We start from the raw sequence: 23,143 nt of genomic DNA on the forward strand, positions 1-23,143 counted from the left end.
CTTCTGATCTTGCTTCAGAGAATATCTTGCTTGCCATCTCGAAACATGCAATGCATCAAACTGAAGGTCACTAACCCTTTATATATAATATACTGTACCTCAAAACAAGAAAAAATACTAATGAAATGAATCTAAGCAAGTTAAATGCTAAACATGAAAACTTGAGAAAATTTATGCAATTTCGCCAAAAAAGAATAATCAGTCAATTATTTTTTTTGAAACCACATGTGACCATCCACAGCAAAACAAACCAGTCTTGTCGGTCAATTATGACTGGAACACTGGTAATGGTAGACTAAACATGAAACATAAATGTGTATAATGTCAGATAAAAAGTTATTTTATTGCAGACAGGTTGGAAATAATAGATCCCGAGTTTGCTTAGCTGGCAAGTAAAAGGATGCTAACATCATGTAAAGTTGGGGTGATCACTATATTTGGCCCTTGATTTTTTGTGCTCTCTGTTTCCAGAGCCAAGAATGTTCAATTTTAAGCTCTCCTGACAAACATTAGCCCTCTTTTTGAACAAAATGTTTAAATACTCGGGGGCCAAGCAGCGAAATTATACAGAGAATATATGTTTATAAATCTCACCTTTTAAAGGCACTAAAAGCCAAAAAAAAAATGGAGACATGTTTTTTTTCATTCCTTACCCTATAGAATGAAGATATAAATGTCTCCAAAAATTAACATCCAAATCCAACGAGCACCCAAATCAGATACATAGGCTCCCACACTAGCAGGTTTATGAAGATCTGATATGACACAACAGACAGGAAATTCATGTCAAAGTAGTCATCTTATTCAGATTAGCTGTCCTGGAGCAGAGGAACATCTAAAATATGTGGGACAGTGCTGAGAAACTTGTTCCCTAGGTTGGATTTAATTTCAAAAGTTAATTCTAAAGCACTGTAACTGCAGACAAGCACAAATAGCCTCTAAGGGAAAAAGAAACTCCACATGGTTATCAACCAAAGACACACAGAAATATACTGCACAGGCACTTGTGTTTGCATATAGAGCAGTCTGTGTTCTACATCCGGAGTAGTTTATAACTCCAACACTTCCTGATGGATGCTCCCGATTCTTCCTGCAGCTACGTACACAACAAAGATGAAGCCACGTCTGCACTGTAAAGGCAGAAGAACAACTTTTAGTCAACATGCACCATGTGGCAACAAACAGAGCTCCAAACAAAAGGGGAAGGAGTATTCGAAACCACCTGCAGTCAGTGTAAACGAACAAAACTAACTACATCAAACCACGCTCGGTGAATCTTCATTATCAAATGCATGAGCTGCCAAGCTTTTAGGCTTATTACTGTAGGCAAATAGGGACAAAAGCTCTCTGTAATTACTTCGCTTCCCTAGTGGGTGAAGACAGCATTCTCAGGGAGCTTAGCAGTGTCTTACCATGTCGCTCTCCGAACATATCAGCCAGGGAAATACACAAGCTGTTCTTAGCTTTCTTTCAAATGCCTTTCCTTTTTTTTTTTTACTTTGCTTTTTTCCTCTCAGCCCACGCTCGTTTTCTCTCAGCGTTTCGTCTGCGCGCCGATTTTTCTCAGAAACATTAAAGAAAGAAAAGTAAATGCCTTCAACCGTGTCTGTACGAATTTAGCCAATAGAATCGACCAATTATAGTGTACTTGGAAAACTAATTTAAGTAGCTGCGTATATGGAGTTGGTTTATCGTTAAATGATGAGAAAACATGGATTTAATTTTGAAACCAAAAGAAAAATCAACAGCAGCACAAATGAGAGAATATATTTCAGCAGGCTCTTGAATTTGAATTTCAGGGATGTCAAGATTCAATGTCGTCAATGTAGCTCAATATGTCAAAAATGAGGGATGTTCCTAAAGTGACTAAATTAGTCCCCACAAAACACATAAGTGGACGGTGAGTTGGTCGGAGAAGCAGGGAAATATGGTCCGACAGACCAAATTAAGGACAAAGTGCTTTGTAGTCCATAAACTAGTTCCAAGGATTGCCTGAGTAGAATTACCAGTTAAAATAATATATCATCTGGTTCCGGTCGATTTGAATCTGAACAGTGTGATGGTTGACTGAACCTCCAACCCAATCCATGTGCTCCTTTTTCTAATGTGGATAAATGTTGCTCCGTCTTTAGCAATTAGCGATGGGAGCATCAGATAAAAGCAAAAAGTGAATTAAACAGAAACGTGATTACATTTGACACTGCTCTGTACGACTATCACCCATGCAAGTATTTACTAAAAGGATTAAAGTGTGAGCCAATCTGTGCTTTGCACTGTCAAGTGTTATTCTATCAATATTTAACGATGTCATTTAATACATCCAAATAAAATGCAGATGCTGCTTTTGAATATTTTCTAAAAACTCTTTAAAGCAAGACTAAATCTGCAGTAAATTTTTTTTATAAAAATGTTTCTAGACCTCCAGCTTCCTCCCACTGTCCAAAAACATGTATGTTAGGTTAATTGGCGTCTTTAAATCGTCCTTAGGAGTGGCTGGCTCCAGCCCCCCCCCCACCCCAGCAGTACGACAATCACCATAAAAATCCTATTGAGATATAATTGCCAGTAACTGGACATTAGGACTCAAGTCATGGATATCAGACCAAAGGTGTCAGAATTGAGGAATTAACCCTTGTTCGGTCTTAACATTGTGTTTATTCCCCTTGTCCTATGGGTCAAAAATGACCCGCCCTACCAAAGCCCCCAAATAAAGCAACTTAATTGAATTTTAAATCCAAAATATATTTTGTATGATGAAACCACCTGTTATTTATCTATTCAACTCAATTCAATACATTTTTTATCATGTATTTTTTTGTTACACAATACAAAAAGACAATCACCAGTTTTCAGGATTACACTTTTTTTTTTAAAACCACAAACCAACTGTCAGCTGGACCAACAGTTTTCTTGTTTTCTCAGTTTTCTTTTACATAATAAAGTTTTATTATTGATATTATATAAATGTGAAGTAATTACTTCTGAATTAATTATATTGAAAGGGAAAAAAAAAAACTGAACTTTTTTCTGGTGTTTAAATGTTTTTGTAATTCACGGGTCAAAAATGACCCATAAGACAATCTTTGTACCCTAGTGGTGTACAGCCCACATGGAAACATAAACAAAAATAAAGTATGACTTTTTCTAATGATGGGGTCCCTTTAGGAAAAGTCATACAATTTCAAGTTGGAAAAAGATAGTTTAAGGTATTTTTTCTACTGCTAAACATGGTAGTGGGTCACTTTTGACCCGCAAGACAACAGGAGGGTTAGAAAAAAAGCATAAATTGTGAGAAATGTGGAGACGGGCTCCAATAGCTGTGGACACATCAACCATTCACACAAAAGTTCTGCAGAGCTTGTGGGAGGGTCGCTTGAAATTGAGCCTCTTCCCTGTTCTCAACTACGAACTGTTCGTGTCCAATCAGTCTCCCACAACCACAATTAGAAAGTGAGTTATAGGTAATACATATATATTTTTTTCTTACCACAAAATAAAATCTAAAACAACAGCTCTCTGTAGGTTTGGAAGGGATTAATAGCTGCTTAATTTAATGCTAATTGAATAATGCTAATGTGGCTTTTCACTCCGAAGCTACCGACCCTCAAATGTGTGTGAACAGAAAACTTCCTGTTCGGCTCGGCTGTAATGGATTGTTTTTTCAACCTCTCAGTGTGCAGCTTAACCTTTCGATTCACTTGTAGTTTAAACACAAACGCACATGCAGTTGCTGACAACCTCACAGTGGCTGAGGAAGAGAATTCTGTATTGTCGTTCAATTAGTTGTTGTTTTTTTTTTAACGTTATCATAACTTGTGAAATTTCTGTGTATGGAAGTGATAGATACAAATAACCTTTGCTGGCTGGGTAATAACAAGGACTTACAGTATGGAAAGCAAATCCACCGTGACGACGCTCCGGTCTGGAGGAACCTTTGGAAACCCAACTGCGTCCATTCTTTTCATGAGATGTAGTTTTATCTGTGAAATGAGAATGCAAATCATATTTACAAGTGTGTGGATGAGAACTGGCAAGGCAGAACATTTAATTCAGCCTGATATGAGCAACAAGGAAAGGAAGTGGGAAATGTAAAGCCCTGTGCTGTGTGCCTGCCACAAGTCCAACGGTACAAAGCCTGTAAAACAGGATGTGTTCAAATGTTTAATGCGCCGCTTTCCACACTTATTTTTTACCCCATGAAATCATGTTGAACAAAATACTCTACAACATTATTTGGGACTACTTTATATGGTAATGCAGTATTCACACTCCAAATAGGAGCGTTTAACCCCAGACCCAAAGAGAAACAAGTCTCAAGAAAACACCAACCATTGAACTGTTAAGAGTATTGGCACTTAGCCTCCTCAACTGTTTGCCTTTTAACCGAGTTCAATCCAATTATCAGAACCCAGAACCCCATTTCTGTTGCTCCTGTCACTGTACTCGATAACGGGTTCTCCACTGTGAATTTATACATTAAATCTGAGCTTTTTATTTAATTTAAATGAAAAATACTCCCAACAGTATAATTATCCTTTGGGTTAAATTACAAATAGATAATGTTTATGCATTTGGCAGACACTTTTATCCAAAGCAACTTACACTAATATCCACTGGCTACCCTTAGCCGCCCGCATCAAATTCAAGTCACTGATGTTAGCCTACAGAGTCCTTAATGGAACGGCTCCCATCTACTTGAATGCTCTCGCAGAGGATTACGTCACCACTCGATCACTCCAGATTGTCGTTTAGCGGTGCCTACACCACGCTGAACACAATCCAGACTCTTTTCACGTGTCGTTCCACGATGGTGGAATGACCTGCCAAGTGCTACAAAAACAGGGGCGTCCCTGAATATCTTCAAGAAACTCTTGAAGACCCAGGTCTTCAGAGAGCATCTCTTATCCTAGCACTTACCCTGTACTCCCCTCTATGTCTGCACTCTATCTCTATGTCACCTCTGACAGAGTCTGACTGGTGGTTTCCTTCTAAGTAGCTTATGGTTAGCTTTGATGTTAGCTGTAATGTTATATCCTCGTTTGTAAGTCGCTTTGGATAAAAGCGTCTGTTAAATGCATAAACATAAACATCTCAGGTGGGTAGGGTAAGGGGGTCTTGCCTAAGGAACCCTACTGGAGGTAGTACCTTTCATCCAGGGATGTCAAAAAGTATCGGCTTCATTTTTCCCCTTTAAAGTTAAGTCTCAATTCCGCACGTCTCCGGCCCTTTTAAGGCCCTGAACCTTAGTGTTTATCTTAGTTTATAAAGACATGTTCAGCCAAAAATAAAGGCAGTTGTGATCATTTCACAAGGCACAATTGCCTCTCTTACTGCTTCTCACTGCACTGGTCAAGGCTCAACAAAACTTGAATATGATGACAGGTGTTGGGCAGCGCTTTCCAAGCACCGTCTCTCTAACTAAATTAACCCACATCTATGTAGTCTTGACTTTTCTTAGATGAATGCTTCAGCTTCATGATGGAGCTTTCACTAAATAAAAGAAACTCTAGTTTTCCCATCACACCTCACAGCCTCGCGTTTAACATTATGAGATTAAGTTACCTTTGTGACTCTGCCCTGTCAAACAGTTTCTACCTTGAAGGTTCACCAGGGCTCAAGCAACCTTACATTTATTTAGACCCACATATCACTGGCCATCCTGTTTTGAGAACTTCTACTGCTTCTTATCTATGATTTGCAGTTTTGGGTGAAGCTTGCTTCCTATAATCCTGCAGATAAACAAGACTTTTATTCACTGACCAATTTTCATCCCAGATTTAAGCAGTCCCCAACTGGAAGGCATTAGTGCCAGCCCGAACAGATTTCCACTTGGAAGCAATCTGCTAGTCAGTACTCAGATTTGCCCGGTATTCAAAACCGTCCAATTTGGAGTCTATGAAAGGAAAAGTGACAGATACTTGATCAAATCTAGTTTCCTTTTCCATGTTCACTGACCGCAGTGCAAGAACGTGTTTGAATGGAACCAGCGTCTTCATGAAACTCTACGGCCTGTATTTCGGGAAGCAGAAAAGAAATATTTTAAACATTAAATATTTGAGAATAAAAAAAAAAAAAAAGAGCTTATTTGTCTACTTATTGCAGCTATCATAACACAGTGCACGAGTCACTCGTGAACACAGCCCTTTAGTTAAGAGCAGCATGACTTGCTGTCAGTCAAATTAATACATTTTGCCTCAACTTTCCCCAACAGGTCATTGAAGCTGTAAACTATGACCGGTCAGTTCATGTGGATAATGTTTGACAAGCCCTCACTGAATATCAGTTCTGTAAATAAAAGGTGAGTTATGGGCCTTAAATCTCTTACATCGTTTGCCCAATAAGCTGTAAATCTATCTTCGTCTCCACTTTACATCACACTACATGTATTCAAGATTCACCATGTGAATGCAGTGTTTACCTTCCACCATGTTTTTAACAAGCTCTCTGTAGGCTTGTACTCAATTCAACATTATGACTTGGGTGCCTTGTGTAGCGTCTTCCTGTTCACACAGCTACCATCCATCAACCTGAATGCCTCGACCTGCTGTCTTCCAACCTTTCATTTGGATGTATTTAAACATCTCGATTAACGAAATGAATGTATATTGATCTAAAGTAGCTGCAAAACAGCAACAGTAGAAGTGCATTAAAAATAAAAGATGGGGTGGTTGGTGGCGTAGTGGGTTAAGCAGACGCCCCATATACAGAGGCTACAGTCCTTGCTGCAGCTGGCCCCGGTTCGAATCCCGCATTGGACGGCCCTTTGCTGCATGTCTTTCCCCCTCTCTCTACCCCCTGCTTCCTGTCTCTCTTGAACTGTGCTGTCCATTAAAAAAGGCATTAAAGCCCCAAAAAATAAAAAATAAATAAAATAAAAGACCACTTTAGATCATGGAGATATATCAAATTTGCACTGCATGAGAAAGATGGTGTTGTCCATGGCACTTTGAGACAAAATTAACTCATGTAGCATAAAAAAAAGCTACAAAGCAGTGCAGACTAAGATCGCAGAGTGATGATTGACAACTAGTGCATCATAGGGTCAGTTCAGGGGTCCGTTTCACGTAGCAGGTTCAACCAACTCTGAGTCTATTCCTGATCTCTGAGTTGATCTACTCTGAGATAGAAAACCCTGAGTTTTCGGTTCCAGAAACGCTGATTTGAGTGAGGTTAATCAACTCTGAGTAGGTTCACCTTGAGTTTAGCTCGTGCACCACAACTTTAAAAAGCCAGCATCAATGGAGCCCCGATTCGACGAGTCACCTTGGCAACGGGGAAGAGGAGGGGCTACGTTTTTCACCAACCTCGAATTGGAAATTTTAATACGCTCATACGGCGAGTTTCAATACGTTTTTAGAAATAAGTGCAACACCGCTGCAGCAGCAAAAGTGTAAGTTTAAATGTAGTCCTTTGCAATCACAATAATATTACAGGGAAACTGCTTGAATGGTAGCCCATTCATTTATTTCATTTAGGTGAAATCCCGCGGGGGAGAAGCGCTCTTGGCAGCAGCTTAAGATGAAATATAAAAACATTGTTCAAACAGGTGAGACCTCGGCATGGAGGTACCTCATTTTGATCATGTTTTACACTGTAAAATAAATATTAAGTGGCTATTTGACTGTGCAGTTATTTTATTCCCAACATAATGCTGTTTTCACACACATAAACTATGTCTTCTCATCTATACCATCCATCCATCCATTATCTATACACCGCTGAATCCGCCAGTCGGGTCGCGGGGGGGCTGGAGCCTATCCCAGCAGTCAATGGGCAAGAGGCGGGGTACACCCTGGACAGGCCGCCAGTCCATCGCAGGGCCACATAGAGACAAACGAGACAAACAACCATGCACACTCACACTCACTCCTAAGGACAATTTAGAGTCATCATCTATATCATGTTCTGTTAAATAATTAAGCCTATTTAAACTAACACAGACTTCTACTGAGCCAACAGAAAGAAGGCAGATCCCCGTAAAACGGGTGGTGGCCACCACCTCTAACGGGAGGGCAGTGGCTGAGGGAATCCCCGGAGGGAATCCACCCCCAAGACACGAGTGCCTTTATAAAATATAATAGGCCTATATATGTCTTTTTTAAGCCTATTCATACAAATATTTATTTGTCTTTTATGTCTTTTTTTTCTTTTGTCCCAACACATTCTGATGGTGCCCCTCAAAAAGATAATTGTCTGTAAATGCAAAAATCTATGCGCGGTCTGATAACCATCTCCGACGAATATTTATTTCTCTGCGCAATAATGCTGCACCTTCATCCACGGGATCGTTGTCAAAAGGACATGTTCGTGAAAAAAGTTGCCTCCTACTGTGCCTAATGGACTTCTAGAAGTAGAAGAACTCGCTCTGCTGACTGAATGAATGAGGAAATCAAATGGCGTGTGTGGCTGAAAGAGGGCGGAGACAGAGAGAAACTCAAGGTTTCTTGAATAAAACCTGGTCCCGACCAGGTTAGGTTCAGAGAGTCTGTTACTCCAGTAACTGACCGTGAGGTTAAGTTACCTCCCTTTGTGAAACAGGCTAGAGTTACCCCTCTTTCTCGGGGTTGAGTTACCTCCCTTTGTGAAACGGAAAACTCAGGGTTTCCCTCATTTCAGGGTTAACCTACTCAGAGTTTTCACTAAACCTGCTACGTGAAACGAACCTCAGGTACTCAAAGGTAGAACATACTTGAAATGTTTACACCCTAATCTACACACAAAAAAACCCAAACTGAAGTAATGTTCAATGGATGCAGTGAGGCAATTTATCATGCTAACCCTCACCCCTGATCAGAAGTCATGGGGAGTGGCGTTAACACTTCAATTACACCACCAGTGCAAACTTCATTCAAGCACATGTGATAGAAGCCAGACTGTTGAAGAGCTCATTTACAAACTCAATCACTTATCAAAAAAGCTGACAAACCAGCACATCAAGGAGGAGATCTCCTGCTTGCACGAATGAGTGCACACTGCAGCAGCGAGACACCGAACGAGTGGCAGCAGAATGAAAATTAACCAAATGAACTGAGATTCAAATTGTGCCATTATTACTCCACGACAATAAGTGCACCAGCTGGCGGAATCATTTAAAGGCCTCCTCACATTCCCAAACAAACATAAAACACACGTCCCACTGACAATACGAGGGATGAGTAAGCACATAACTCAGCTGAGTACACAAAGGTTGGACAAGGGGAATATGTCATGTGGATGGGCCTGTGGCTGGCTATTGAGACTGTGCCACAGACAGACTGCTTCTTAAACATTCATAGACATTTGTGGAATAACTGTGTGCAAATGGCATATTGTGACAATTGAATGACTCAGTCTAATCAAGCATTCCAGCAGGAATGAATACATTTCAAGACAGACTTGATACGGTTCATGTGAATTTATTACAGACAGGATCTAGGTTGACTTCTGAGTTACAAGAGAACTAAAGTTCTTTTGTTTTTAAATTAATGGGCACTGTTGTCCTTTATTCGACAGTGGGTACAGAGAGCGGGGGCCCCGGGCCGGGACTCCAACAGCTACTTCGAGGAACTACAGCCTCTGAACAGGCAACTCTATAACGGTACCCTAAGCAACTCCATTTATTGACCCTACAGAGTTAGCTTTTTTTTTAGCCAAAAAGCTAAGTTGGGACAGTTTAAGAAAATATATAACAGAAGGTCTTTAAGCTGTTCAATTTGAAGAAATTGATTATCAATAAATATGGGCATGTGACAGTTGAGAAATGATTCCAACAGTGATGGCTTGCAGAGGTTCAAATGTAAAAAAAAAAAGAAAAGGGCAAATTAGCTTGTGGATGGAAACATCCAACTGTGCAGATGAGGTCCTAAAGCTTTCCGATGCATCGGAAACATATGTTTGAAGGGGGTACATCATGCTTTGAAAAAAAATACATGGACTCATGACCAAGTATGAGAATATGTTTATCTATAAACAACTGCATAGTTTGAATAATGGCAATATAAATGTGTATATTGTTCAAAAAGAGCAAACATATAAATAATTACGAACCCCGGCACAGTTCCTTCTTCCTTCAAAGCACGAACCTGATCTCTCACACATCAAAACTGCAGACAGGCTCAATAAAAAGTGAATTCTGTATTGCAAAAATCAGTAAAACAGTCTTTCTAACTCATTAAAATAACACCTAACCCCCCTAAAGTTGTGCTTTAAAAAAGGGAAATTTGGATAAATACAGGGCCAGCTGCAAAGATCACCCTCTCCACGCCTGTCAAGCGCGAGCACATCACATCACTGAATAAGTAGGATCCGACAACTTTTAAATGCAAAAACAGGATTTGTGACAGGTGCAAAGTAATATTAAATCTGGGTTTTAAAGAAGAAGAGTTTGTTTCCTAACAGTAAGTTTCCAAATCAATCTGACTGAAACAACAAACAACATGAAAACAATTAAAATGGAATTTTGTCACAAAACTATCAGTCACTCTGATGGATGGCCCATCCACATCACATTTCTAGACTCTGCAGGGTGGCTTTAATACCTTTCTGCCACAAACAATAACCCACAGCTGTGAATACTTATGGGACTAGTACATGTAAAGCTCACTACAGTGGTCCCTTGTGTGTGTATGTGTGCACATGTAACAGTGTGCAGGAGTGTTTTATTAGGTTTCTAGCAGCAGCTCACTGTCAGCTTGCTTTGGCTCTTTGTATTAAACTGTAAAGGCACCACAGGGTGCTGACGGGGCTCAAACCTTTTAGCTGACTCGATGTTTCACAGCCAGACTTCCTCTGCCAAACATCAGACAGATGTATACTCTCCCCCGCCTGGTTTGTTATCACCTGACCAAAGCAAAACTGCACTTGGACCCATAAAACCCGAGACAAGATAACAGAGAGAGCAATAGATGTAGCCTATTTTACGAGGGATGGTTCTACGATTGAGCCGTCCGGACATTAGACAAGAAAAATGTAGGGCGTCACTAAGACACAGAAGTTGGGTTGTTTCCAGCTTTAACTATTTCAAGAGGTTTATATGATAAGTAGATATTTCAGTGTTTGTTTACTAAATGAACACCTTATCTGTTAAATCATGATTTTTGCTGTTACTCATATTGTGTAAAAACAATGGAATCAAATTGAAATGGTTCGTTAAATTGTTCATTATACGAGAGAATATAGAATATTTGTATCACTTTTCAAACAGAATTCCTTGCAAATGAATTTGTCAATACAATTTAAATATATTTTGGATGTAAATCCAGCTAAATCTTTACAAAAATAAAGAGACATTTTTCATGGCTTGACTCCAGTATTAAAAGTAAACACAAGAAACTTGTGCTAAAGGAAAAATGGACCAGACTCAGTGAATAATTCCCTATAATCCCTATATAGACCAGTGAGCAGTGCTGACCAAAATGTCATTGGGGTCATCAGATGGGAACCTCCTTTCATCAGTGTTTCGTCTAGTTGGGCCCACGACACCTCCAGGAGGCGAGACAATGATCACTGGCGTCCCAGAGTCACCCCCCTAATGCCAGCCAACACTGCTCCTCACACCACAACAACCATCTTTTTTTCCACAACCACAAACTACCCCAGCCTCTCACCAACTGCACACCAGTCACAGCGGGGTGGGGATTCAAACCCTGGTTCGGGTAGGGGGTATAAATAGAAGAGGTAAAGATAAGTAGGAATGGGATTCAAACCCTGGTTCGGGTAGCGGATAATGAAAGTATAGAAGGTCCAAAGGTGGAGGCAGGACAAGACACACTAGCAGATTCAACAAACACACTTACTGAAACAGTCCTACAATCACTAAAAATACCAACAAAAACAAGGCCATACAGGCCAACTCACCTAAAATGGCCGCCTACTTTCAAAAGGCTCACATGGGCCACACCCTCCACTTAAATATCCTGAATTTCTTCCAAGAGTCTGTTTGCCCTAAGTGCTCCCTCTGCTGGGCCCCCAGCTACCATTGCTTCTTCTAATCCAAATCCACTGACTGGACTTTACTGCCTCATCTGACACTTCCTTCACTATTTTCCTCACACTCTGTCCACTTACACCCAGCTCCCTCAACAATGAGAAAACAGACTTTGCAACAAATCCTCTACATCCTACTTCCACTGGACAGATTCTAACTTTCCATCCTCGCTGCTCTGCTTCTGCACCCAACTCCACATATCTAAGCTTTTTCCTTTCATATGCTTCTGCTACTAATTCCTCCCAAGGAACAGTCAGCTCTATGAAATAGACTCTCATTCTACTCCTAGACCACAAGACTATATCAGGCCTTAGGTTTGTAGAGGCTATCTCCTCATTTTCTCCATACTCCACAGCTTTCTCCAACTAAGCTTTTTCTTCTCTACACCTTACCAATTCAACCACTGTCCCTGCTTAGTCTGAGCCACTGCCTTTGTACCCCTTTATTATTTCCTCCTGTCTACGAATCTGCTCAACAACTAGCTATCTCTTCTCCTTGGGACCTCTCTACTCCACGTCGGTTTGCCTGGGCCAAGTCCCAAGTCTCCCCGGCCTATTGAACATTACCCACAATCTCTGTATGTCTAAGTTGCTTCTGCCTCCTGAGCTGCCATTCTTGGGTTCCACTTCCTCCCCTTGGTTGGGTTTGGAACCACCTTACTAACTACCACATCTCTACTCCCAGCTAACAGGAGCTCTGTCCTAACTTTAGTACATTTAAACTCCTCTACTAGACTAGATTCTGGGAGCTGGAGTATGCCTTTCCCATCCAGTGCCACAGTACTTAAGCATCTAGGAACACCTAGCCACTTCCTAATGTAAAAGCCAACTAATTTTTCCATTTTTTCTGCAACAGATAATGGAATCTCATACACAGCCAGTGGCTACATCAACTGAGGAAACAATCCAAACTGCAGACACAACAGCTTCAACTTTTATTAGAAGTAGAGAAATAAGCAGGGTCTACATAACTTAACTACTGGCAAATTAAAGGGGCACTAGGTAGCATTTTCACCTAAAATTATAGCCTTCAGGAGTTTAACAAAGGTTAAACAAGTCAATGGTAAGCGAATGAAGCCTGTCTCGCTCCCAACAGGGGTCTCTATGCTGAAAATCCCATATGTAACTTCGGCAGGAGCGACCCGCTTCTGAAGTGTCGCGATGCGCGAGAAGAGTCGTTTCTGTTTACGGCACTTAGCTATTACTGTATGCTAACTGTAGTTGTAGGCTATGTGTTCGCTTGCGTTGAGGAGCCAACACCAAGCGTTTCATATTCTGCCTTTCACAGACTGAATATGAAACGTTCGATGTTGGCACTTCCCATCTTTGTGAAATTTCTCCAAGCGTGATCTTGTTCATCTACCATAGTGATCTGCGTTTTAGATCGTAAAGAGACAGGTGATGCTCTAATTCCTCCTGAGTTCGAGACGTAGCCTAGCTTCAGAAATACACGGACTGACCTGATTAGAATAAGAATAGCGTTTTGATCCGAACAAGAATTGTTATCTACAAATGAAAATTGATTAATTTCTGATTGTAATCGGAATAGTATGGAGCTAGTCTGCGTTTATTGCGACGTGTATGTTGGTAGTGCCTGCGCGCATCTGTCTAAGATGTAACTTTTGTAAATGTCTGCTAATACAAAGGAATCACTCCACGAATACACCATGACCTCACCTACTGCAGCACATGTATCTACATCTCTTTAGGGCTGCAGTGTTTCAGTGCTTATCCTGCTTTTTCATGAGAGCTTTGGCTGGTGGGTACGCAGGCACATCCAGTCAACAAAATGTGTGTTTAGTTGTGAGGGCATATCGACCCTTTTCAGCTTCCCTAAAGACCCTGAAATCTTGGGTAAGTGCTTGCGGTTTGTTTTTCCTGGCACAACAACATAGTCAGGAAAAGGTTTGGATTTGTTCTCCGTACGTCCTGGACAAAAGTTTTATGATCAAGGCCCAGCGCAGCACTGGCTTTGGGAGGAAACTGTTCCGTCATTAAAAGGCTACAAATCTGTTTTTTTTTGTTTGTTTCTTTACGTGTTGTTGTAGCTTGCTAGCCAACAACTGTAGAAATGTGCATTCAATCGTCACCGTCAACCCCTTCTATGCACGCGTCAGCATTAATTTGACCAATCAGAAAACTCTAGCCAGATCCTCTAGTTCTAAGGAGGTTTCCCCCAAGTGAAAGTTCTTCCTCCGTCTGACCTAATTATATCAACTACTCTTAGTTAGTGTACAAAGCTAATCTCAAATATCGTGCCATGTCCGCTTAGGTGATTGGATGAAACATCCGTCAATCACCGTCCGAAGCTAATTTTAACCAACTGCTCACTTCAATTACCGCTTTGAGTCCAACTGTTCTCGAGCGTTTAGGACACTGAATGGTCCAAACTTCAGACTGATCACACGAAGCTCGGCTTCGGAAAATGGATATCCTGATGATTTTCATTTTTATAAGAAACCAGCAGCTTCAGTGGGCGATTTTCAGACACGCACACACAAAGAAAACACCAATAAGGCAAGACTTTGCATACAAAGTTTCTTTATGCTGAATTGAGTAAACATGGACGTTATCTGAGGAAATACACAAATTTTCAGAGGTATTTCGCTCCAACTAGACTCATTGTGACTTATGCAACGGAAGTGGAAGGCTGCACATACAGAATGTCACAACGTTTCATTTATCCCGTTTTTCCTTTTTAAAATCTGAAAATGTATTGTTCAGCCATGTTCCATTCTTAAAAAAATGCTTTAGGAGCAGGAAAATGCAGGTAAATATTTCAAAAGATTGAAATGAATTGATGTTTTTGTTCTAAAACGGTCCTCCTCTCCGTCTCCTTTGGCTGGTGATGGATAAACACACCCGTCCTGTCCGTCGCTGCATGGCGTTACCTCGTTCCAACCGTGATTTTTGGGCTTGATCGGAATCTGACTGATAGCATTGAATAATTGCCAGATTAGCTTAAAGGGGCAAACAGCTCTGAGATTTTAAACCCGATTGCCAACAAATTGCTGCATCCACCAGTCCTCTATAGCTGCCTTTCTCTCAACATTCTACCTTTCCATATATTTTTATGCTTCACCCTGAAAGTGCAGAGAAATTAGCTAATGTTGGCATTTTTTTCACAATAAGATATGCCATTGCATTGACAGTAAGCCAAAGGGGAGAATATGCATTTAAGTGGAATAAACAAGATTCCATTTTTCATTAGAGACAGTGACCAAGATTGAAACTCAAGATAAAATGCATTTTCATGCACAAAGGATAATTGCTTACATGCCCTCAGAGGATGTCAAGTATACATTTTGAAAGATGTTGCAAAATGAAACTGTTATTTTTTATAAATTCCACCTCTGGAAATTGAAGTGCCAAGGTTTCATCACTTAATTGCAACCATTTCAGCATTAAGTAGCTCTTCATGAGGGAACAAGGCCAAATCACTTGCACAAGGTTGAAATAGGCTTGCACACAAAAGTGAACTCCATGAGAGGAAAGTACATGAATGTGCTTTGTTCCTCGCAAAGGCTCAACAGAATAGCATCAACCCGTATTCCCCCCACTTTCTTCAAATATTCCGTCTCCTTCAACACAAACAAATGATGCAATACAAGTTCAATTCCAATACCCTGAACTTTAGTGCCATACGTGTCTGCTTGGGGATTAATTCCCCATAAAGTAGATCTGTTTGAACTCACTCCAACTGTTGATTTATCTGACGGTGACAAATCTTTTGGATCTCATCCCAATCAGGCTTTTTACAAATGTTTTCCCCTCAATCAACATCTCCTCATTAGAGCTGATCGGTCGGTTTATTGGTAGGCTTTGTAACCAGATCTGTTATTATAGACGTATTCAAAGCTCAATTAAGAAGAAAAAAAAAAAAAACTACAGAAATTTCAGGAAAGTTGCCTCAGCTCATTCAGGTTTGCAGCTCTGGTTTCTGCACAGGTCTCTGAAGGTCCCACCACAGCATCTCAGTCAGGCTGAGGTCTGGACTTTGACTGGACCGTTGCAACACCTTGATTCTTTTCTTTTTCACACATTCTGTTGTAGATCTGCTGCTGTGTTTGGGGTCTTTGTCCTGCTGATGAGTCAGTTTTAGCCCAGCTTTAGCTGTCGGACAGACGGCCTCACAGTTGACGTCCACTCCTGGGAAAACTGACAGCTGTCCTGAATGTTTTCCACTTGTAAATAATCTTTCTATCTGTAGAATGATGGAAATAGTTTGGATATGACCTCGTAACCTTTCCCAGAATGATGGGCAGCTTCTCTAAGATCATTGCTGATGTCCTTCCTCCTTTGCATTGAGTTTGCACACACCTAAATCATCTGGACCAGCAAACTGACAAAACTTCTGCTTTTACAGAGGTGCTCACACTTACTGATGGTGAATTAAAGCCGCAGTCGGCAGGTTTTCAAAATTGCGAGTCTAAAGTCAGAAAATTCGAACTGATACAACTTTCAGGTCCCTCCTCCAACAAGCTCCGAATCACCCCCCAAACCCCTCCCCCTCTGTGGACGAGGTTGTGCACGTGAGTTCACACCAGTGTGAGCGCACACAAGCTGGGGCAGACTCACGCTCAGCAGCGTGTGCACAAGCTGTGATTGACAGGTAGGCACACCCGTCGCCATGGGCGGGCCCTGGGGGGCCGGGCCCGCCCACTGATACGATTGGGCCCGCCCTGGCCCACCCAAGCAAGCCAGATCACAGTCACAGATCTCAAATAAATAAATAGATAAATAAAATCCCAATTTCATTTTATTGTACTTGTTTTGGGTTAAAACGTAGTGTTGCATAATCAATAAGACAATAAGTATATTATAACCGTGTGAATTTGTTGGAAAGTTTGTCTACGTATGTAATTACGTCAGTGTTGCCCAGCAACAATCAGTTAGTTAACGCATTTGTGGAGGGAAATGAAGTGTGAGTTTTTGCGAGCAGACATGCTAGTTTTAGTGCTTTTCTAAATATGGATATACGTAACTGGTTTAAAGCCCCAACATCGGTAACTTTGGATAAACCAAGACATGATGCCGTCGTTGGCAAAGAAACCCCTGGACCAATTTCTTCCTCCGTGGATCCTGACGGTGTCAGCCGGACCTGCAGCGACCACGAAGAGGAGCCTAGCACTAGCAGGTAAACTATTGTAGCTGCCCCCACTGATGGATCTGTGAATGACCTCGGCACGGATAAACCCAATCAGGTTTAGTTGAAAAAACACCCCGTGAGATCTTTTGGTTTGAAAAGACGTTCATTTTTCTTTAGCTGGTATGTGAACAGGGATTGGCTCGAGTCTTCCATTGAAAAGGACGCAGCCTTTTGTTACGCTTGCAGAAGATTCAAATCTGTATCGTCAGACACAACCTTCTCTCTGAAAGGATTTAGTGATTGGAAACATGCTATCGAAACTGGCAAAGGCTTAAACAAACATGCAGCTTCCAAGGAACATTTAGTATGTGAAGCGATGTGGCGAGATTCAGAAAAGCGCAAAGAGACCGGCAAAGAGATTTTCACTCTTTTAAATTCAGAACAGCTGGCTCGCAACAGATACTACATGTCAGCCATAATAGATATGCTGGAGTTTTTAGTGGTGAATCAACTGCCGTTACGTGGCGATACTGCTGGCTTTGCCAGTGTGCTAGATGCTAGCAGTGCTAGTTCCAGCTTCCTCAGCAATGTGTGAAAACTCGTTTTACACTCTCAAAAGCGTTTTCTCAGAGCATCGACGCAGTATGTTACATAGACGCAAGGCCCAGCTGATTCAGCTTGCTTTTGAAAATGACCTTACACACAAGTTCAAGTCCGAGTGGAAGGATGCGCTGATGAGGAGGTTCAGCTCGGACAAACGCCGCATACAGCTCTACTGACACTGGGTGGACAACCGAGAGGACAGCACTGCCACTCTACTCAAAGTAAAAAAAGTCAATTTTTTTTAGTGTGTGTGTGTGTGATGGCAATTGGTACTTTTGCTACTATGCCTCTGTTGGTTGCTTTGGAATGCACCCGCCGTGGTGTCTTTTTTGTTTAGTTTGAGATGCTGCTCGTCATCTAATACGTCATGCACACTGAGTGGTGGTGGCGGCGTGTGCGTGTGTGTATCTCTCTGTGTGTGTGTTGGCAATGGGTAGCTACCCCTCTGTTGGTTGCTTTGAAATGCACCCGCCGTGGTGTTTTTTTGTTTGTTTAGTTCGAGATGCTGCGTGTGATCTAATACGTTATTTGTACGTGTGTGCGCGGCCGCGTGTGTGTGTGAGAGAGAGAGAGCGCACGCTGGTCCGGCTATGTTTAATATAATGATTATTGTGAGGGATTAGGGCTATGAGAATAGTAAAATAATCAAAAATAAGCTAATAATAGTGGTGCCCCCCTGTTGGATTTCATAAGCCCCCCTTAAGACTGAGATCTGGCGACGGGTCTGCAGGTAGGATTCCTCCACCCTAAATTGATTGGTTAAAAACAGCCGGGAGCGCTCGGTTTTTGCAAGCATGATTACAGGCTTCAGAGGGAGCTACAGATTTCGTTATTTTTACTAAACAGCCTATTTAATATTCTACTTCCAGAATCCCATGACAGTTCAAGCTAATATGACTAAAAAAAAAAAGTTGCCGACCGCAGCTTTAATGAAGCACATTAATTAACAGCCCCTGGCTGCTACTCACTCTTTATCATATGGAAGCAGTAAGGTTGGATTTATTTTTTCCAAGGACCATTTTGGCTCAGTTTTTGCCAATTATATGAAGGTACAGTACAATTATGCATTTTTTTTGTAGTTTTTAGAGATTGTATTTACCTCATTTTAAGACCTTGTAAGGAGCAGATGACATTGTTATTATGTCTCGATATACAAGACCTAAGTATTGAAAGATTTTTGCCTTGACAATTTATCCCTAAAAGAGTGTGTAACCTCTGACTTAGTAAGTAATTTAAGATAACTCAAAAGTTATAGACCAGTTGCTAGGTTCGGCAGGATTACAATAGAAACCAAGGTAATTGCAAAATGAATTGACTGGAGGCAGAAATGAGCAAAAATAATTATTATTTTGTAGAAAAGAATAAAATAAAAAACACAAGTCGACAACACAGTTCAACCAAAATAATAACAACAAGCCGGCATATCAAAATCAAAACCTCAGTCCAATTGAGCTCAGATTTTCAGTTTGTCCTTATAGTCGTCAGTCAAGTCAAAAAAATGTTCTTAAGTTCAGCTCGCTCTTTCCGTTCAGTGGTCGTATTGCTACCACATGGATGTTCACAACTGGAGAGAAGAATTATGTTCCTCAATGGATGTTCAGTTCTTCTTTGGGCACAGGCTCGCCATCTCCGTCCGGAGAAAATCCAGGAATTCGATCCAACTTCTTAATCAGCAAAAGAAACCTAGCCTACACACAATAATGATATTATTGTATACAGCTAAATAATCCTTTTTCGTTATCCATTCTTACAGCTATAGCTTAGTTTTTATCTTCAATTTCCATATTACCACAGTAATATTTTACATGCATGTTTCTTTTAACTCAAAATATCCTTTGTAGTGCATGAAATTAATTTTAACTACATGAAAACAACAAATGAAATTCTCTTTTAACCATAAAAATTATGATTAGTACTTTTTTTTTAACCAATTAAATAATCGATTAAACTTGTGTAAATCATAACATGAATTACCAATCAGTTATCCCTTTACCAAGGAGCATTTAGTCTGGTTAGCTCTAATAATCTTCCTTTTGCTAACAAATAAAAGATACATTTAACATCATTAGCCAGTGGTTTCAACAAAAAAAATAGTACAAAACTAACTTAAATATCATTAGGTGAAATCATATCTTAACAGAAATAACATTTTTAAGGTTTTTAAACAGAAATAAATCCAACCGCCATTTAGTGTTAGCACAATGCTAGCACATACGAGCACATGTCTCAACTCACCAAGATGAGGTTTCAATATGGACACGGCAATGGACAGCCTCATTTTCTCTACCTCGTGCTCCCATCAACTTAACATAACAGACATTCCAAATTAGCTTCTGAAAAGTGCAGTTACTTGTTTAAAAATGCTTTTCTGCATTAAAACTCACCAAAATGACAAAGTTTAGCTCTAGGCGTCCATGACCGACCTCTTTTCATTTCCGAAGTTCAGCAGAGTAAATTCGGCGTTAAGTTAAAAAGAAGAAGACAGCACTTGCTGTTCAACCGGAAATAAAGCTAGAAAAAGAGATTTACACTTCTTCTTTTCAAAATAAAAGCTTTGCTTATTTTTTTAAATAAAAGAGCGCAAGACGTTTTCTCTTCTGGGTTACAAGTGTCTCCAAGTGAATAAAATGACCATTTGCACAGATGATCCACTTTAGCAGTTTAAGTTAAGATTCAGCACTTGGTCAGAGTTACCAATTATCTTGTCACAGCCTGACAATTAACTAGTGTCTACGCTTGTCCTAATAAATTTGAGAACTCCATCTGATACGAGCAATCACAACATTCTTTAAGGAGACTGGAAAATGTCATTGGGACTGAATAACTCACACTTTGATGGATTAAGTCATATTATTAAGTCTTAAAGACCATTATAGAGTTTTGCAGAAATCTGTCTTAAGACCAATGCCTTTTTTATTTTGTACATCAGGAGATGTGGCATGAATTTGTATTGTTTCACAGAGTATACGCGGCTAAATGGATCTGTGAAACTGGATTAAATAAATTAGTTGATAGAATTACTGCCGTGCCTCAGTGGTAAAGAATTTAAGACCAAACCTGTTGTGTCTGGCCCAAAACACCTTAAAAACACACTCACTTATAGTCTGAATGGTATTACTTTGTCTTTCAGTAATACTGCAAACAGTTATATTTTTGATCAGGACAGATAATTTAACTCCCTAACAACTCTCCAGAGCCTGTTTACTGTTCCACTTGTGTAAATAATTAAGACAATCCTGTTCCAAAGCAATGTAGAAGAATTAATTTATGTTTTAGCATCTGCAATTCTGTAATATCAATGTGTCCCAAAAGTTGTTGAATAATTCTAGATATAATTCAAAATACTGCTCATAGAGTTGGGACAAGAATGAGCACAAGAGTTTAAACAGTAGTTAAGCCATTTTCGCTTCTTAGCCTTGATCTGCTGGAAGTCACCTTCTGTTTAAAGTGAACCCCCACCCCCCTTCTTTAGCAAGCCGAACCTTTATGAAGTGGTATGAGATGAACAAAAAAAAAGAGATACCACAGAGAAGCTCGAGCTGGAAATATGTGAGAAGCAAAAGCTGGACTGCTGTTACCAACAGTTATCTTCTGTGAGTGTTACTGGGCGCTCAAAACGCATCGCCTGCAGTCGCTGCACACCATGGATGTATTATATTATCTGGATACCGGACCGCAAAATGGCCGCCGTACACATCACAGTGTACGTACACAGCTGTGACGTCACGCTGGGAAAAGAGACTTTTCTGGGGCTTTTCTGGCCATTAGAAAATATTTTGACGGATAAAAAGTCCATGACTTAAAAATATAGAATACAAAGATTAGTAAATAACAGCGGCAACAGCTGGAGGCATCCTGTGAACAGTTTTACAGGCATGTCTTTTAATATTGGCAGTCTATGGGGAAAATGATTTGGGCCACAGGGGATTTTTTGTTGCAATACCACGAGTGGCCACTGGGAAAAGTCGGCTTGCCGGCTAAAGGCGCTAGCATGGTTGACGCGGTGGCGGCCCGTGACGTCAAAATGACGTTTCAGGCCTGGCGCTTCCCTTGAAAAGACGACGCAGCGCGTTGTCGTGCACCAGTCGATTTTTGTAACTTGGCTGCGCCGAGAACAACGAACCGGATGGACCGATGTGAGACCAGGCTCAGTCAGGAGGTGCGTTTGTACAGACACCTGTACGAAACTGCAGTGAAACAGCACAGGGACCACGTAAACTCGCAAAACTGGTGCACAGAGATTGGCAGAACTTTGGGGAAAGAGGGAGAGTTCTGTAAGAATGTGTGGAAGAAGCTACGGGACAGATACGTGAAGGCAAAGAAGAGGGCAGAGACTCTGTTGATGCCGGGGGCTTCAAACCTTCACCTCTATTAACTGAATTAACTGAAACAATTAAAATGATCCGAAAACTGCAGCAGTATCATTAATTACAGTATTCCTGCTCTTGACAGAGGCATTGTTTTCTTCTCCACTTTCGTGGTTGTAGAGTAGCGGTAATCTTCACGTAGCAGCGCTACCTCTGTGACGGAGAAAATTGCAACTACTGGCGCATCGACTTGCGCCACTATACATGGCGGGCACGAAATCGTGACGTCATCAACACCGCTCGCGCTAGCCGACGCGGCAACCATGCTAGAGCCTTAAGAGGCGGCGCCGAATCCACTTATACTACATCCATGCTGCAGACCAATTTGAGCAACCAAAGCGACTGAAGGGGCGGGACTTTCAAACAGTAGGCATTTATAAAAATCCGCACTCTGGGCAGCCTCCTTTGTGTTGCATCTGCATATTTGCGATGGAAACGCAGGGCCCGTTGCCGTCGGTCCATCTGGGTCCATAACGTCCTGAGCAACCGGCCTCTCCACGGAGAATTTCACTGGCTAATTCAGGAGCTCCGCTTCGATGATGTTTGATACGGGCGCTATTTCCGACTGGATCATTTTTGATTGTCTCTGTAGACAAACAGGTTTGCATCATACAGCTCTGGGAAACTGCTATAATGAATTTCTCCTCCATTGTTTTCCGCCTTCGGAATCGAGATCAGCCCACAATTGCCTGTCCCGCCGTCTCGCCGCTGCTTATTTGCATAAGGTTCTCAACTTTTGATGCGTCGCTCGCAACGCTAATAACGCCGGTCGCTCCGGCGGCGTACATTGAAAATGAATGGCAGCTGGCCGCCGCGGTCGCTCAAGACGCTTTTGGTGCGAGCGCCCTGTTACAGTGTATTGTGCTTGATCTGTATCCCTGTTCTGAGGCTCCTGACAGAGCGCCGCCACAAATAGCAGTGAATGAATATCTAGCACACTAGCTATAAAGTCAAATCCTTCTTGCTCTCAGACTCTACTTGAGCTCAGAGAACGCTTTCTCTCGTTCATTTTAAAAGTTCAAAGACAGCTACACGTTTCAGCGCAGGGGAGGGTTTCGAACTTCAGAGCGAGTAAGGACACCTGCTGCATGTCATTATTCGTGTAAAATGCAGAAATATA

The sequence above is a fragment of the Odontesthes bonariensis genome, chromosome 11, assembly GCF_027942865.1.
Source record: "Odontesthes bonariensis isolate fOdoBon6 chromosome 11, fOdoBon6.hap1, whole genome shotgun sequence".
In the NCBI taxonomy this organism is placed as follows: domain Eukaryota; kingdom Metazoa; phylum Chordata; class Actinopteri; order Atheriniformes; family Atherinopsidae; genus Odontesthes; species Odontesthes bonariensis.